Consider the following 16,847-nt stretch of genomic DNA (forward strand, 5'->3'; position numbering starts at 1 on the left):
ATTCACAAGTGAATTCTATCATACATTCAAAGAGCAATTAATCCCAATACTATACAAATTATTTGATATCATAAGCAAAGAAGGAGTCCTACCAAATTCCTTTTATGACACAAATATGGTACTGATTCCAAAGCCAGGGAGATCAAAAACAGAGAAAGAAAACTACAGACCAATCTCCCTAATGAACATAGATGCAAAAATCTTAAATAGAATACTAGCAAAGAGACGCCAGCAAGTAATTAAGAAGATCATCCACCATGATCAGGTGGGATTTATACCAGGAATGCTAGGATGGTTCAACATTAGGTAAACCATCCACATAATTGACCATATCAACAGTCTAACAAAGAAAATCACATGATCATTTCAACAGATGCTGAAAATGCATTTGACAAAATACAGCATCCATTCCTTTTGAAAACACTGAAAAGTATAGGAATAGAAGGACCTTTCCTAAAAATAATAAACAGTATATACCTAAAACCATCAACAAGCATTATATGCACTGGGGATAAATTAGAAGCCTTCCCAATAAGATCAAGAGTGAAATAAGGATGCCCATTTTCACCTCTATTATTCAACATAGTACTAGAAACACTAGCAGTTGCAATTAGAGAAGAAAAAGAAATTGAAGGTATCAAAATAGGCAATGAGGAGACTAAGCTATCACTCTTTTTAGATGATATGGTCTACTTAAAAAATCCTAGAGAATCAACTAAGAGGCTTGTAGAAATAACCAACAACTTTAGCAAAGTTGCAGGATACAAAATAAATGCACATAAATCATCAGCATTTCTATATATTTCCAACACATCACAGCAGCAAGAGGTAGAAAGGGAAACACCATTTAAAATCACCCTAGACAATATAAAATACTTGGGAATCTATCTACGAAAACAAACACAGCTATTATACGAAAACAACTACAAAACACTTTCCAAACAAATAAAACTAGATCTAAACAGTTGGAAAAACATTGATTGCTCATGGGTAGGATGAGCTAACATAATAAAAATGACCATTGTACCCAAATTAATTTACCTATTTAGAGCCATATCTATCAAATTACCAAAAAACTTCTTTACCGAATTTGGAAAAACTATAACAAATTTCATTTCGAATAACAAAAGATCAAGAATATCAAGGGAAATAATGAAAAAAAAATGTGAAGGAAGGGGGCCTAGCAGTACCAGATATTAAACTATACTATAAAGCAGCAGTCATCAAAACAATATGGTACTGGCTAAGAGATAGAAGGGAGGATCAGTGGAATAGACTTGGGGTAAATGACATCAGCAAGACAGTGTATGATAAACCCAAAGAGTCCAACTTTTGGGACATGAATCCACTATTTGACAAAAACTGTTGGGAAATTTGGAAAACAATATGGGAGAGATTAGTTTTAGATCAACATCTCACACCCTACACCAAGATAAATTCAGAATGTGTGAATGACTTGAATATAAAGAGGGAAACTATAAATAAGTTAAGTGAACACAAAATAGTATACCTGTCAGATCTCTGGGAAAGGAAAGATTTTAAAACCAAGCAAAAGTTAGAAAAAATTACAAAATGTAAATTAAATGGTTTTGATTATATTAAGCTAAAAAGCTTTTGTACAAACAAAAACAATGTAGTCAAAATCAGAAGGGAAACAACAAATTGGGAAAAAATCTTTATAACAAAAAACTCTGACAGGGGTCTAATTACTCAAAGATACAAGGAGTTAAATCAATTGTATAAAAAATCAAGCCATTCCCCAATTGAAAAATGAGCAAGAGACATGAATAGGCAATTTTTAGGTAAAGAAATCAAAAGTATCAATAAGCACATGAGAAAGTGTTCTAAATCTCTAATAATTAGAGAAATGCAAATCAAAAGAACTCTGAGGTATCACCTCACACCTAGCAGATTGGCTAAAATGAAAGAAGGGGAGAGTAATGAATGCTTGAGGGGTTGTGGCAAAATTGGGACATTAATGCATTGCTGGTGGAGTTGTGAAATGATACAACCGTTCTGGCTGGCAATATGGAACTATGCTCAAAGGGCTATAAAAGAATGCCTGCCCTTTGATCCAGCCATACCATTGTTGGGTTTGTACCCCAAAGAGATCATAGATAAACAGACTTGTACGAAAATATTTATAGCTGTGCTTTTTGTGGTGACAAAGAACTGGAAAAGGAGGGTATGTCCTTCAATTGGGGAATGGCTGAACAAATTGTGGTCTATTCTGGTGATGGAATACTATTGTGCTAAAAGGAATAATAAACTATAGGAATTCCATGATAATTGGAAAGACCTCCAGGAGGTGATGCAGAGCGAAAGGAGCAGAGCCAGAAGAACGCTATACACAGAGACTAATATACTGTGGTAAAATTGAATGTAATGGACTTCTATACCAGCAGCAATTCAATGACACAAGACAGCTCTGAGGGATTTATGGTAAAGATGCTACCCACATTCAGAGGAAGAATTGCAGGAGAGGAAACATAGAAGATAAATAACTGCTTGAACGCATGGGTTGAAGCGGACATGATTGGGGATTTGACTCGAAACTACCACACCAATGCAACTAACAACAATTTGGAAATAGGCCCTGAACAAGGACACATTTTACAACCAGTGGAAATGTGCATTGGCCATGGGTGGGGGGTGTGCGGGGGGTGAAGGGGAAAGTAGGGGCATGAATCATGTAACCATGTTAAAAATGAATATTAATAAATGTTGAAAAAAATCCAGCCATTCCCCAATTGATAAATGAGCAAGGGACATGAATTTTCAGATAAAGAAATCAAAACTATCAATAAGCACATGAGAAAGTGTTCTAAATCTCTAATAATTAGAGAAATGCAAATCAAAACAATGCTGAGGTATCACCTCACACCTAGCAGATTGTCTAAATGATAGCGGGGGACAGTAATGAATGTTGGAGGGGATGTGGTCAAATTGGGACATTAATGCATTGCTGGTGAAGTTGTGAACTGATCCAAACATTCTGGATGACAATTTGGAATTATGCCCAAAGAGCGCTAAAAGACTGCCTGATGTTTCATCCAGCCATACCATTGCTGGGTTTATGCCTCAAAGAGATCATAGATAAAAATACTTGTACAAAAATATTTATAGTCATGCTTTTTGTGGTAGCAAAAAACTGGAAAAAGAAGATATGCTCTTTAATGGGGGACTGGCAAGAACACTACTCACATTGAGAAAGAACTACAGAAGTGGAAACACAGAAGAAAAACAACTTCTTGAACACATGGGTTGATGCGGACATGATTGGGGATGTAGACTCAAAATGACTACACCAATGTAACTATCAATAATATGTAAATAAGTCTTGATTGATGACACATGTTAAAGCCTGTGGAAATGTGCATTGGCTTTTGGGGGAGTTGTTTGGGGGTGTGTGTGAAGGGGTAAGTAAGAACATGAATCATGTAACCATGGAACATTTTTTTAAAGAAAAATTAAAAAATAATAAAAACATACACACACACACACACACATATATATATACATTCATATATGTATATATTTATGTGTTTTTTTAACAGAAGTTCCAATCTCCACATGGAAGTCTCAGTCACTAACCAGCAAGCTGATGCAGGATCCAAGGAAAAGATTCTCCCCACAGAATTCACATTGAAGGGAGTGTCCCAACAAATCACCAACAAGCAGAGAGGATCTCCTTGCAGAGTCACCAAGGCAGGAATCTCTCCAAGCCAGAAGTTCTGGTGGTGTCTTCAGCCAGAGTTCCATCAACACAGTCTCCTCCAAAGCCAAAGCAGGAATCTCTGCATCCAATCTCTCTTGAAGCCAGGAAAGGAATTCCCAGAACTAATCTCTCCAAACACCAGGAAGGAAATGCATACTAGACCCTGTTGTTCTCTTTTTATACCTCCTTTTTCCACATCACTTCCTGTCACTTCCTGTCATTCCTCCTTCTTCACAGAAACCAATGGCAGTCTTTCAATTTGCCTAGCATTGCCTAAGGGAGGGAGAGTTGCCTTCAGAGTTGTCACTTACTTTAGTAAGTGACTTGTGAACTCTCATACTTAATGGCAAGTAGGGGTATTTTAAGTTCTTGATTTGATTAGTGAAAAATAGGCTAGGGGAGAGTTAATCCTATCTTCACACTTTCTTTTATGATATCCAGTATTCTTCAGATTTATAGCTAGAAGGATCCTTAGAGGTCATCTAGCTAATTAAAAATAGAGGAAAACTATAGGCCAATTCCAATTAAGAATATTGAAATAAAATATTATCAGAACCTATAATTATATATCAATAATTATTTAGTTTGACTGTTAGATGCAGAAATGTCAGATTGTATTGTTAATGATATCACAATGAAACCACAATTCTTTTTTTTTTTTTAAACCCTTGTACTTCGGTGTATTGTCTCATAGGTGGAAGATTGGTAAGGGTGGGCAATGGGGGTCAAGTGACTTGCCCAGGGTCACACAGCTGGGAAGTGGCTGAGGCCGGGTTTGAACCTAGGACCTCCTGTCTCTAGGCCTGACTCTCACTCCACTGAACTACCCAGCTGCCCCTGAAACCACAATTCTAATATTTTGCCTCATCCAAAAAAAAGCTAGAATTAGAAGAAATAATGGGGATATAGATAAAAAAGAAGTACAGAATGTATCTAATAAAATCCAATCTCCAAAATCTGTCATGACTTCACTCAAATTTGTTAGACTGATCTATTCACTGATCATATAATATAAAGAAAATTTTTATTTATTTATTTATTTACTTATAATATTTTTCCATGGATATATGATTTATGATTTTCCCACCTCATTTCACTCCCTCCTCCCAGAGCTGACAAGCAATTCTACTGTATCATTGATACAATACATGTATCATTGTTCAAAACCTATTTCCATGTTATTCATATTTGTAGTAGAGTGATCTTTTAATGCCAAACCCCCAAACATATCCCCATAGAACCATGTGATCAAATGTTTTTCTTCTGCATTTCTTCTCTGGATGTGGATAGCATTCCTTCTCATAAGTTCCACTGGATTGACCTGAATCGTCCTGCATTATGGCTAGTAGAAAAGTCTATTAAATTCAATTAAACTACAATTTGTCAGTCTTTGTGTAAAATGTTTTCCTGGTTCTGCTCATTTCACTCTACATCAATTCCTGGAGGTCTTTCCAGTTCACATAGAAATCCTCCAGTTCATTATTCCTTTCAGCACAATAGTATTCCATCACCATCAGATACCACAATTTGTTCAGTCATTCCCAAACCAATGGACACCCCTTCATTTAACATTTTTTGCCACCACAAAGAGCATGGCTATAGATATTTTTGTACAAGTATTTTTCTTTATTATCTCTTTGGGGTAGAACCCCAGCAATGGTATGGCTGGATCAAAGGGCAGGCATTCTTTTAAAGCCCATTGTGCATAATTGCAAATTGCCTTCCAACATGGTTAGACTAATTCACAACTCTACCAGCAGTGTATTAGTGACCCAATTTTGGTACATCCTCTCCAACATATATCACTTTCCTTTGCTGCTAGGTATAAAGTGGTACCTCAGAGTTGTTTTAATTTGCATTTCTATAATCAAGAGGGATTTAGAACCCTTTTTCATGTAATTATTGATAATTTTATTTCTTCATCTGAAAACTGCCTATTCATATCCCTTGAACATTTGTTGATTGGGAAATGGCTTGATTTTTTTTATAAATTTAACTTCATTACATATACATTTGGGAAATTAAACCTTTGTCAGACAGATTTGTTATAATCCACCCCCCCGCCCGCACTGTTTGTCGCTTTCCTTCTAATTTTGGTTGTGTCAGGTTTTTTTAAACCTTTTTAATTTGATATAATCAAAGTCATTCATTATAAAGAAAATTTTTGAAAAAGTATACAAGTTTTCAATAACTACCTAAAGTTTTCCAAATCCCTAGTAATCAAACAAATAAAAATTAAAATAAATACTTAGTTACCATGTTATATATTATCACAAGGAGACTGTGGCAAGATAGGAACAGCAACTCACTATTGATTGAGCTCTGAATTTTCTTCTGGACAACACTTTGGACTTAAGAAAAGTTACTAAGATTCAGTTTCTGTGTTACTGAAATTTCAGTATAGGGACTAAAACTCAAGTTGGTTATGAAAAGACACAGATGTAAAAAAATGGTTAGATTACCTTGATTTCTGATAAAATTTAGAAACACTATGGATTTCCAAATAGGGAAATGACTAAATAGTATGAGAATGTAATAGCACATTATTACATAAGGGAGGACACATGCACACTTCAAAGAAAGACATGAAATGGTGCAGAGTAGAGAAAGTATACATAAAGAACAATATATTTAAAGACTATGATAGTATAAATAAAACTAACTTGGAGAAGTATAAAATGTACAGAAGCCATTAGATGTGTGAATTCTTAGATAAAGGAGAGCTCTGACGTGAGAGTAGTTTTTTCTCACTCTTTCAAATTTCAAATATCAATTCTTCATCTAGTCTTTGTAAAGCTTTGGAACCCCACCAAGCTTGTGCTTCCAAATTCTTCCAGAAAATTCTTCTCAGAAAAAAAATCCATTCTCCAGGGTTAAGTTCAACATTGCAAGACAAATTAATTTTTAAGTACACCATTTTTTCCTTTGCTTTTTGGTAGAGCACAATCCATTTTTTTATGTTTTATGAATTGTGGGATCTCATACCTATCTATTTGCAATATTTTTCTTTGAATTAGAAACTGAGGCCTAGCAAGCTAATATTTGGGTGAATTAATTTGATATCACTCTATGGGGGCATGAATTTTATAGAAAGTAGGTGACATCTGAATTGAACCTTCAAAGAAGGAAAAGATTCTGAGAACTGAGAAGAGAGTGCATATGGAGAAGAGGAAATAGTCTGCAAAATGCACAGAGGTAAAAGAATGAAAAGTACTTGAGAACAACTAATAGTCTAGTTTAAGTGGAATATAGTTCATAAAGGGCAGCAATACAAAATAAGCCTGCAAATGGGGAGATCACTTTGTAGAACATTTTAAATTTAAGGATGAAGAGCTTATATTTTAGTTATCAAATTTTAAGCAGGGGATTGACATGGTCATACCTGTACCTTAGAGAGATTACTTTGGTGGCACTGAGGAAGGTGGGAAAAGACACTGGATGAAGAGACATTAATTAGGAGGCTATTATATACACCTAGATCTGACTTAAATGAGTGGATCCGAAGACAGAGAAAAAGAGATACATGTAAGAGAAATTTTGGTGATAGACTGGAAGACACATGGATGTGAGGTTTGAGTTAGAGTAAAGAGTAGAGAATGATGCAAAGATCATGAACCTGAATTACTGCAAGAATTATGGTATCCTCTACAGAAATTGAGAAATCTAAAGGAAGAAAAATATGTGAATTTGAGACAATAACAGGATAAAGAGGATAAGGTGTCTAATAGGAAACTTATCAGTTTGAATATTATACATCTATTATTATAATTTACATATCTTATACATGACTTGAGATTGTTTCTAAAACCTCTATTTTGAGATTCTTAGCTTCTCCTAGAAAAGATTACTTCTATCCTAACCAGACTCAATTATCTTACTGTTTTCTGAAAATTATTAGGACATTACAGGACCCATACCTCACTAGTGAATCCTTTGTATCTCCCTGGCTAAGAAATCAGAAATGAAAAAAATGATCAGACATTCCTGAAAGCAGCTTCCCCACCCGCCTCAAAGCAAAAACTACAGGGCTTCATTCAGGGGTGTGCTTTTAAATGCTGAACTGACACTCTAGGCTTTTAAGTTTAATTTTGATCATTAACATTTGCCCCATCACTTTAAGTAGGCAATTAACTAATAAACCAAGCTCTGATTTGTAATGTATGCAGATTTCTGTAAATGTTGTAAAACCTCTCCCTGAAAATTTAGTAATCACTTCTTGTGAGTTGATTTGACCTGGTTCCTCCATATCCCTGTCATTCACAGTGTCTTGGTGAAGAAGTGAGTATGTTATCAGCCACACTGCCTAGAGAATCTCTTTTCAAAGATCTGGCAAAGCAGATGTATGACAAAGAGCTGGAAAAAACTGGGTGCATCAAGGCTGGAGATGTCCTTTCTTGTGGGACCATCATTACCTCCCTACTTTTCCTTTACCTGAGAACCAATCTACTTGTAGTTGGGGGAAACTTCTTGGAAAACCTTCCCTGACCCTGGTGTGGAATTGTCAGAATGTATCTTCCTCTTGTTTCCTGGACTCCATGTCATTTTCGTCAAGTATCTCCAAGCCTTCCTTTGTGAGAACTAGAAATATTCCACAATGGAGGTGTATTACATACTGGTATGTCCAAGTCTATTGTGAAATATCATTTAAGTATTTAAATTGCTACAGTCAAGAAGCACAGGAATCATTATCCTAAAGGCTATCAACTTCCCAACATATCAATCCAGTTAATTTTCTTTCTTTTTATTGCATACTTTCTACTCTAGTCTTTTATAGAAGTCTGGGGTGGTGAACATTTTTAGTTTTCATGATCAGATATCAAGGACAGATCAATTTTTGCATCTAGGTCAGAGACAAAGTTAGTAAATAAACATTTATAAAGTACACTGTGACAGGCACCATCTAGGTCAGAGACAAAGTTAGTAAATAAACATTTATAAAGTACACTGTGACAGGCACCATGCTAAGCAATTGACTAGGGAAGAAGCCATAGGTTTTAGAGGACCTAATAATCCTTTTAGATTAGTTCCAATTAAATATCATTGCCTACATGATTCAGGGATACTTGAAACAGTTATTTATCCTCTCTTCTCCCTTACCTCTCACCACCTCTCCCACTATCTGTCATTCCTTGCTTCCTTTCTTTCCTACCTTCCTTCCTTCCCTGCCACTGCCTTTATCAGCTGAATAGCTAAACAGAGCTGAGAAATAATGAGAAAATAAAAGATATAATGATGCTCAGATCAGTTGACATTTGGGTCAGGCTTAATAAGGGAGAATGCATTTCCTGTTATAGTAGAAAAATAAATAAATAATACCTTACATGTGATAGCTTTTTCCCATTTGATGACTAAAGATCTATATAACTTCCATAGGGAATATCCTGATCTTATCCTTAAATTCTCCTATGTGTAAATGTAATTTAAAATGTTCTCCTAACACCTATCATTGTCAGATGTCTTTTTTGTTTCTCATTCTTTCATTTGAACGTAATTACTACTATTAACTAGTAAGGAAATAGCTAACCCAATGCATATCTATCAATGTTTTGCAATGATTATAAATAGTGGCACTTATGTGGGGTAAAACATGTAGCGAATATGGTTTATTCTTGTTTCCTTAGGATTTTGACTTGTTCTTGATTCCATAAATAGTTAATTTTGGACTTAGCACCTTCTATGAACCATACATTTTATGACACATAATATGAACCATACATACATACATACATACATTGGCACATGCGAACATCCCTTTTGAAAGGACAGGTGGGACCAGAAGCTGTTTATTACACCCTTGACTAGGTGCTTATGTCGGAGATGATTGGCAATAAACTAGGAAGAGTCAAGTTTTTAGTATGTATAAGAAGAGTAGAAAATCAATTTTGGACTCCATAGGCTTATATTTCCAACATAGGGCTAAATGTTTTTTCTTCCTTCTCCTCCCACTACCCCCCAGCAACAATGGTGGCTACAATTCCCCAATCAACAAATGGTCAAGAGACATGAATAGGCAGTTTTCGCATGAAGAAGTCAAAACTATCAATAAGCACATGAAAAAGTGTTTTAAATCCTCCTGATTAGAGAAATGCAAATAAAAAACAACTTTGAGGTGCCACTTATCAGACTGGCCAATATGGCAATAAGGGAAAGTGATAAATATTGAAGAGGATGTGGCAAAGTTGGGACACTAATACACTGCTGGTGGAGTTGTGAATTGGTCCATCCATGCTGGAGGGCAATTTGCAATTATGCACAATGGGCTTTAAAAGAATGCCTGCCCTTTGATCCAATCATACACTGCTAGAGTTGTATCCCAAATAGATAATAAGGAAAAATACCTGTACAAAAATATTTATAGCCTCGCTCTTTGTGATGGCAAAAACTGGAAAATGAGGGGGTGTCCATCAATTGGGGAATGGCTGAACAAATTGTTATATCTGATGGTGATGCAATACTACTGAGCTGAAAGGAATAATGAACTGGAGGATTTCTATGTGAACTGGAAAGACATCCAGGAACTGATGCAGTGAAAGGAGCAGAACCAGGAAAACATTGTACATAGAGACTGATACACTGTGGTACAATTGAATGTAATAGACTTTTCTATAAGCAGCAAAGCAATGACACAGGATAATCCAGAGGAATTTAGGAGAAAGAACACTATCAACATCCAGAGAAAGAACTGTGGAAGCAGAAACACAGAAGAAAAACATATGATTGGTCATGTGTTTGATAGGGATATGATTGGGGTTTTGATGTTAAAAGATCTTTCTATTGCAAATATGAATAACATGGAAATAGGTTTTGAACAATGATGTATAACCCAGTGGAACTGCTTGTCATCTCTGGGGGTGGGTGGATGGGAAGTGGAGGGTGGGAAACCATGAATCATGTAAACATGGAAAAATATTCTTAAAACAAAACAAAACAATGGTGGCTTCAACTTGAGCATAACTTTTCAGTACATTAATTACCTTGAGCCTGAGACAAGATCTCAAGTTCCAGGATGCCTTTTCCATTTTGGATTTCCTTTTCTGAGCCTAATTTGTTGAACAACAATTCTGAGAAATGGAGATTTTTACCCTGAATGTTCTGCCTTCTCAATCTTCTAACCTTGTACTTCTCTCCATGTATTCTGTGATTCAGTGACAACAACCAAAATGTTGCTCCTTGCACATGACACTCCCTTTCTGACTCCAAGTGTTTTCTTTGCTTTCCTTCATATATGGAAAAGCCTTCCTCCTTAGCTCTTCTTCCTAGTTTTCCTGGCATCCTTTAAATCCCTCCTTCTCCAGGATGCCTTTTCTAACTGCTCTTAATTCTAGTGCCGTCCCATTCGTCATATAACTTGCTTATTATTGTATCGTTCTCCTCCATTAGATTGTGAGCTGCTCAAAAACTATTTTTTATCTTTCTTTGTATTTCTGGCACTTAGAACAGTGCCTAACATTTAGGATAATATTAATAAATATTTATTAGCTGACTGACTAATAAAGGCTTACTACTTTCAGCATTTCTTGACTTGTCTGATTACTTTAACACTGTAAATTTGTGCAACAATACTGTGCAGTGATTCTCTAGAGATAATATTTGAATCCATTAGAGTTGATAATATCCTGGAGGGAAAAAGTGTATTAATGATCTGATATTCCATTTTCCTTTACAATTTTAATTCAAATATTTGTTTCCTTACTTGTATCCTAAATATAATCCTTTTGCTTCTATTCTTGCATTATTCTTGGAGGGAGGAAGCGAAGGAGAGAGAGAGGAGGAGGAGGAAGTAGTTTAGCAAAATTAGCATGAATCAAATGGGAAAGCAAATGCAATGTAGCTTAAGCAGTCTCCTATCTCCATAAAGAAGGAAGAGGTACATTTCCCTATTTTTTGATGACACATTTTATTACACTGAATAACTCTTCTATTGCTTTGTTCTCTGCTTAAGAATATTTCTCCACTTTGGGAAGAAGTATCATCAAATATGTAATTTTCTTGATTATTTTGCCAGATCAGAGCCCGAACCAGAAGTGTTTCTGGTATAACACATCAATATTCCACCTTTCTCTGTCTGTTCACTGGGGTGTTTATCCCAAAGTTGTTTCCTTCCAATTTTATTCCCCAAACTACAGCTCCACTTGCAATGGCCAGTGATTATTATTGTTTATAAAGACAAAATAAGCACGTGATACCAGTTTAAATTTACATAGTACTTTAAGATTTGCTAAGTGCTTTATAATTATTTTTTCATTTTATCTTCTCATCAATCCATTATCAGCTTCTTTTTCCAGATGAGAAAATTGAGGCAAGCAGTGGTTAGAGTAACTTGCCCAGGGTCACACAATTTGTAAGTAACCAAGGTGGGATTTGAATTCAAGAGTTTTCATGACTCCAGGTTTAGTATCTCTATCCACAATACTATTTAGTTACCCTCCATCCTTACTCCTAAGTTGAGAGGAAAAAGGCTTCAGACTTCCAAGAAGGAATGAAGGTTAGGAAGGAGATGATGATTTACTTTGGGATCTATTGTCTGAGATAAAGGTTCAGCAGTGAGGAGGCTTCACTCTTGATTTACTTAGTTCTGGCCAGCCCAAGAACTCCCAGAATCCAGGCTACTTTCTTTGAGGCATTGCTCCTGTCTAATGCTTCTATTTTGTCAGTGTCATGTGACTGCTTTTCTTTAGCTGCAGGTGAATTCCAGCAGATTCCCTTCCTCCATCTTTATGCTTCTTCGCTTCCTAACAGAATCTAGATTCCTTGTCAAGTCTGGCTTCAAAGGTCACCCCAAACAATGATCTATTTTTTTTCATTCAAATTCTTTGGTACCTTATCCAAAGTCTTACCTTTGGGGGACTTACCTTATTATTTGGCTCCTTTTCTGTGATTAGGTCAATGAAAGATTATCCACTACACATTTACATATTGTTGAAATATTTGATCATTATTTTGAATCCTTTATATTTTATCCTTAGCAACTCTATGAATTTGATAATACAGATATTAGTTATCCCATTTTACAGATGAGAAGATTGAGGCAGAGGTTAACTTGCTCATGTTCACACAGCTAGTAAGTGTCAGTGATTTAAACTGTAACCTTCCTGAGTCCAAGCCCAGCATTCTTCTCCTAAGGCCATCTAGCCTCTGTGCAGGTTAGATATTTTGTACCATATATTCAAAAGAAAATAGAAAAAGTAGGACTGATATTTAGAAGAAAAGTCGGAGATAGAGAGAGATACTTAGGAATCACCTATAAGTGATCTGTATCTGAACTAGAGATATCTGTGCTATAATTCCAGATAGTCAAAGTCTTAAGAACAGATAAGTTCTTCTAGGGAAAGAGCAGAGAAAGAAATACAGAGGGCCAAGCTTAACAGAGTCCAAGTTAAAGATTATCCTGACTGCATATCACATCAGAATTGGGAGGGTGTCATAGAATATACTTAAAGATTCTAAAGCAATTTTATTTTGAAATATCAGTTTAGAAGAGATTAATATTGATGTACCTTAAGGTTGGTTGCCAGTTACTAGAAGAAATATCCAAGTAGCTAGGGAACCATGGGGAATATTGGGCTATGCTTCTGAAGCCCACTCCAAGGAGAGGCGGACCATGATGTGAATGAACAATGCTTACCTGCCAATGAATTTGAAAACACAAGATTAGGAGTGAGAAGCTGTCTATCTAGGGCACAGAGCTCTTTTGTGAATTTAATTTAATCAGCCACAGGTAAATTCTCTATGTGCACTAATTATTCCTAAAGGCCCCAAGGCACTGCAATTCAAGGGGGTATTCATGACCCCAATTTTCATTCTGCTATGTCAGTTACTAGTGCGGGGATCTGGATGGTTCCAGAGAATGTCTTGACCTGAATTACTGGTCCATATCCAGTTCAGGTCAGCAGCATCCCACCAAAGTCATTGGGAGGTGAAGCCAGTTATGGAATGCATGTAAAACAAGTGAGTAATAAAGAGTGCTCACTTCTCAAGAGCCATTCCATTAGGCATTAAATAGGATCCTGACCTCAATGAGGTATCTCTTCTTTTCTTGGGCATAAATTTGATATTCACACCTGTCAATCAAGCATGCCTCAGGAGAATCAAATTCATTGGAGAAAGACTAAGTAAATAATGGTAGTCTAAAGTGGCTGTTTGGGTAATATTCTAATTATGCCAATTAGTTGTAGAAAGGTTATGTCTTTAGGAAAATCAAAATGAAGATCAAGGCACTGGTGAGATAGGAAAGAAGCAGTAAGGCAGGTTTCTGAAGTGGGTTTCCTGTGATATATCTCTACCGTATCTGTTTAGTATTCATTTGGAAACAGATGATAAGCTTTTGCAGCTTTAGGCAGAACCAGTAGATGGTGGTCTTAAGTTGCAAGCTGCATAGACTTCAACACAGGCCATTGTAGCCTTTGTACGAATATAGCTTCATACAAAACTGGGAACTTTACTCTGATGTTGCAAGAGTCAGGAGGTGGCATGAGAGCCTTCCAAGAGGTCGTTACTGTCTTCATATGCTAAAATTACATTTTTCCCAAGTAAAATAAATATAGAACACTCTGGAAATGTCATTGATGTGATCAAATCTAATATTATTTTTGTTTTGTTTTGTCATAAAAAATTCATTTGTTGCTTAGGCAGAAAGAGAAGGAATTCATAATTTCACATTGAGGACAATATCTAATAGCAATATAGAAAAAGAAATATCAACTCCCAGTGCTGTTGTTAACAGTGATCCCACTTTATGGGACCCTATCATTAAAAGTACTTGGGAGAATTCAATTGCAATAGGTGTTACAATACCTTATAATTATGCAGACTGACTAGAATTAAAGACTTTGAAAATTAATTTTGAGTTGGAATATTAAAAAATTAAATAGAATGTTTTATCATAATGTCATAATTAAAACTAACTAAAATAGCATTGATAATAATCCTGTTAACTCTCCTTTCATTAAAATAAGAGGTTTAGCACTAAATTATTAAATGATAAAATTTATGGGGCCCAAGTTAGTAAAGATTTTGTATGAAGTGTAAATCATGCTACATGATTTCTGTCCAGTGACTCTTGCAAATTAGTCACTATAGTAAATTTTAGAGGATGTTAATAACACAAACACTTCGGTGTTGGAAGCATTGGCAGGACAGTGCTATATGTATTCCAGGGCATTAAAAATAAACTCATTTTTGCTCAACAGAGGATTGTAGAATTGCCACAGATTGCAGAAAAGATGTATCTGGGTGACAATTATACCTAGGAAAAAGAAAAAAAAAGATAAACCTCTTTTTTTGGGTTAACAATTTGTGAAAAATATTCCTTGCTTCTAAGTATCAACAATAAGTTTTCTATTTATTGGCCTTCTAATTTGATTCTGAAATTATATGGTCATCATCCAAATACAAAAGCTCTCTACAAAAGGACATCTTTAAAGTGCATGCTTTAAATCAACATTTGTGTCCTCAAGGAAATGCCCTACTAAAACACAGGACATGGAACTAGGTTTTCTAACTGTCTGCTAATTGTTTTGTTTAATCAAGTAGGCTAAACTGAAGGAATTTCTGTTCTGCAAAGGAAAGGAACAAGCATTTATTAAACTCCTACTGTGGATCAGGCGCTGTGCCAAACTCTTCACAATACTGCCTCACTGTAGTGTGCAATCATTTGCATATAGAAATTGAATCTAATCAACAAAAAAGGTACTTTTTCATTGGAAAGTGTTTAGCTGTCCCCATTTTTGATGCCCACCTTAGAAATTTAATCAACTAGTATTTATTAAGCAACTACCAATTAGCATTGATTAAGCTTCAGAACTATGCCAGGCACTGAAAATAGAAAGGGAAAATAAATATAAAATAAAGTCTCTTTCTTCAAGGAGTAAACATTCTATAAGAGGGAAAAATGGATATTCATATGATTAAATACAAAAAAATATGCTAAGTGAATAAAAGGTAATTTGGGAGGTTCAGGGAAACGAAGCATTAGTAGTCATAGAGATCAAGGTAGCTTTAGTAGGGATGAATTTTTATTTTCACAGAAAGATTTGATTCTAAGAGAAGGAGATACCAACTCTGCAAAGACACAGAGCAAGCATGGGGTAAGATGTTTCAGAAGCAGCAAAAAGGCCAATTTGTCTGCACTGATGGGGAGTAATGTGCAATAAGCCTGATAAGTGAGGCTAAAGTCAAAGTATATGGGGAAGATTTTTAAATGCCAAGCATGGGAATTGGCATTTTATCCAAGAGACAACAAAACCATTGCTACTTTAAAAATATCGTGTTCTGACCTGTATCTTAGAAACATGGGCATGTATATGAGAATGGACTGGACAGCTTAGAATTCAAATCAAGAATATCGATTAAAAAGTTACTATGATAATTAAAGCAAGGGGTTATATGGGCAAGATGACAGAAAGGAATGGATATTTTCATAAGAGAATCCACAAAATGACAAATAATTGGATATCTAGGGTGATAGTGAATTAGAAATTGACTGTGCTGGTGAGTTAATGAACCAGAGGAACTGGATGTTGGGCCTCTGATAAAAATCAGAAAGGTAGGAAAAGATTATGAGTTTGGTTTTGGACATGGTATTTGATATGTTTACAACAGTAATGTCAAACTCAGATAGAAATGGGGGCTACTAAACTACACATAAGGATCCCGATGGGCCTTACATTGGCTCAGAAAACCACATCTTAGAACTATTTGTGTTTTATTATATATTTTTTATAATTTCAAAATTTCTTATTTACATTTGAATTTGGTTTGCACCCATTTAGGAGTATTGAGGACTGTCCCTTTGACACTTCTGGCCCATAGGATGTACAGTTCAAAATGACCAATCGCCCCTAAGACCACTATCTTGAGGACTGCAGGTCATAGATCATAGAGTTCGATTGCAAAAAGGGGCCTTAGAGGCAGATTAGTCCAAATTCATAGACTGAAGAAATTCTCATAATTAAGTAGCATATTGGCTAGCCTCTTCTTAAAGACCTCAAAGGATGCCACATTTGGCAGTCCATTACACTTTTGGACAACTATGTTAAAAAGTTCTTTTCTCAGGGGCAGCTGGGTAGCTCAGTGGAGTGAGAGTCAGGCCTAGAGACAGGAGGTCCTAGGTTCAAATCTGACCTCAGCC

This window comes from Gracilinanus agilis, chromosome 6 (genome assembly GCF_016433145.1).
Source record: "Gracilinanus agilis isolate LMUSP501 chromosome 6, AgileGrace, whole genome shotgun sequence".
Taxonomy (NCBI): Eukaryota; Metazoa; Chordata; class Mammalia; order Didelphimorphia; family Didelphidae; genus Gracilinanus; species Gracilinanus agilis.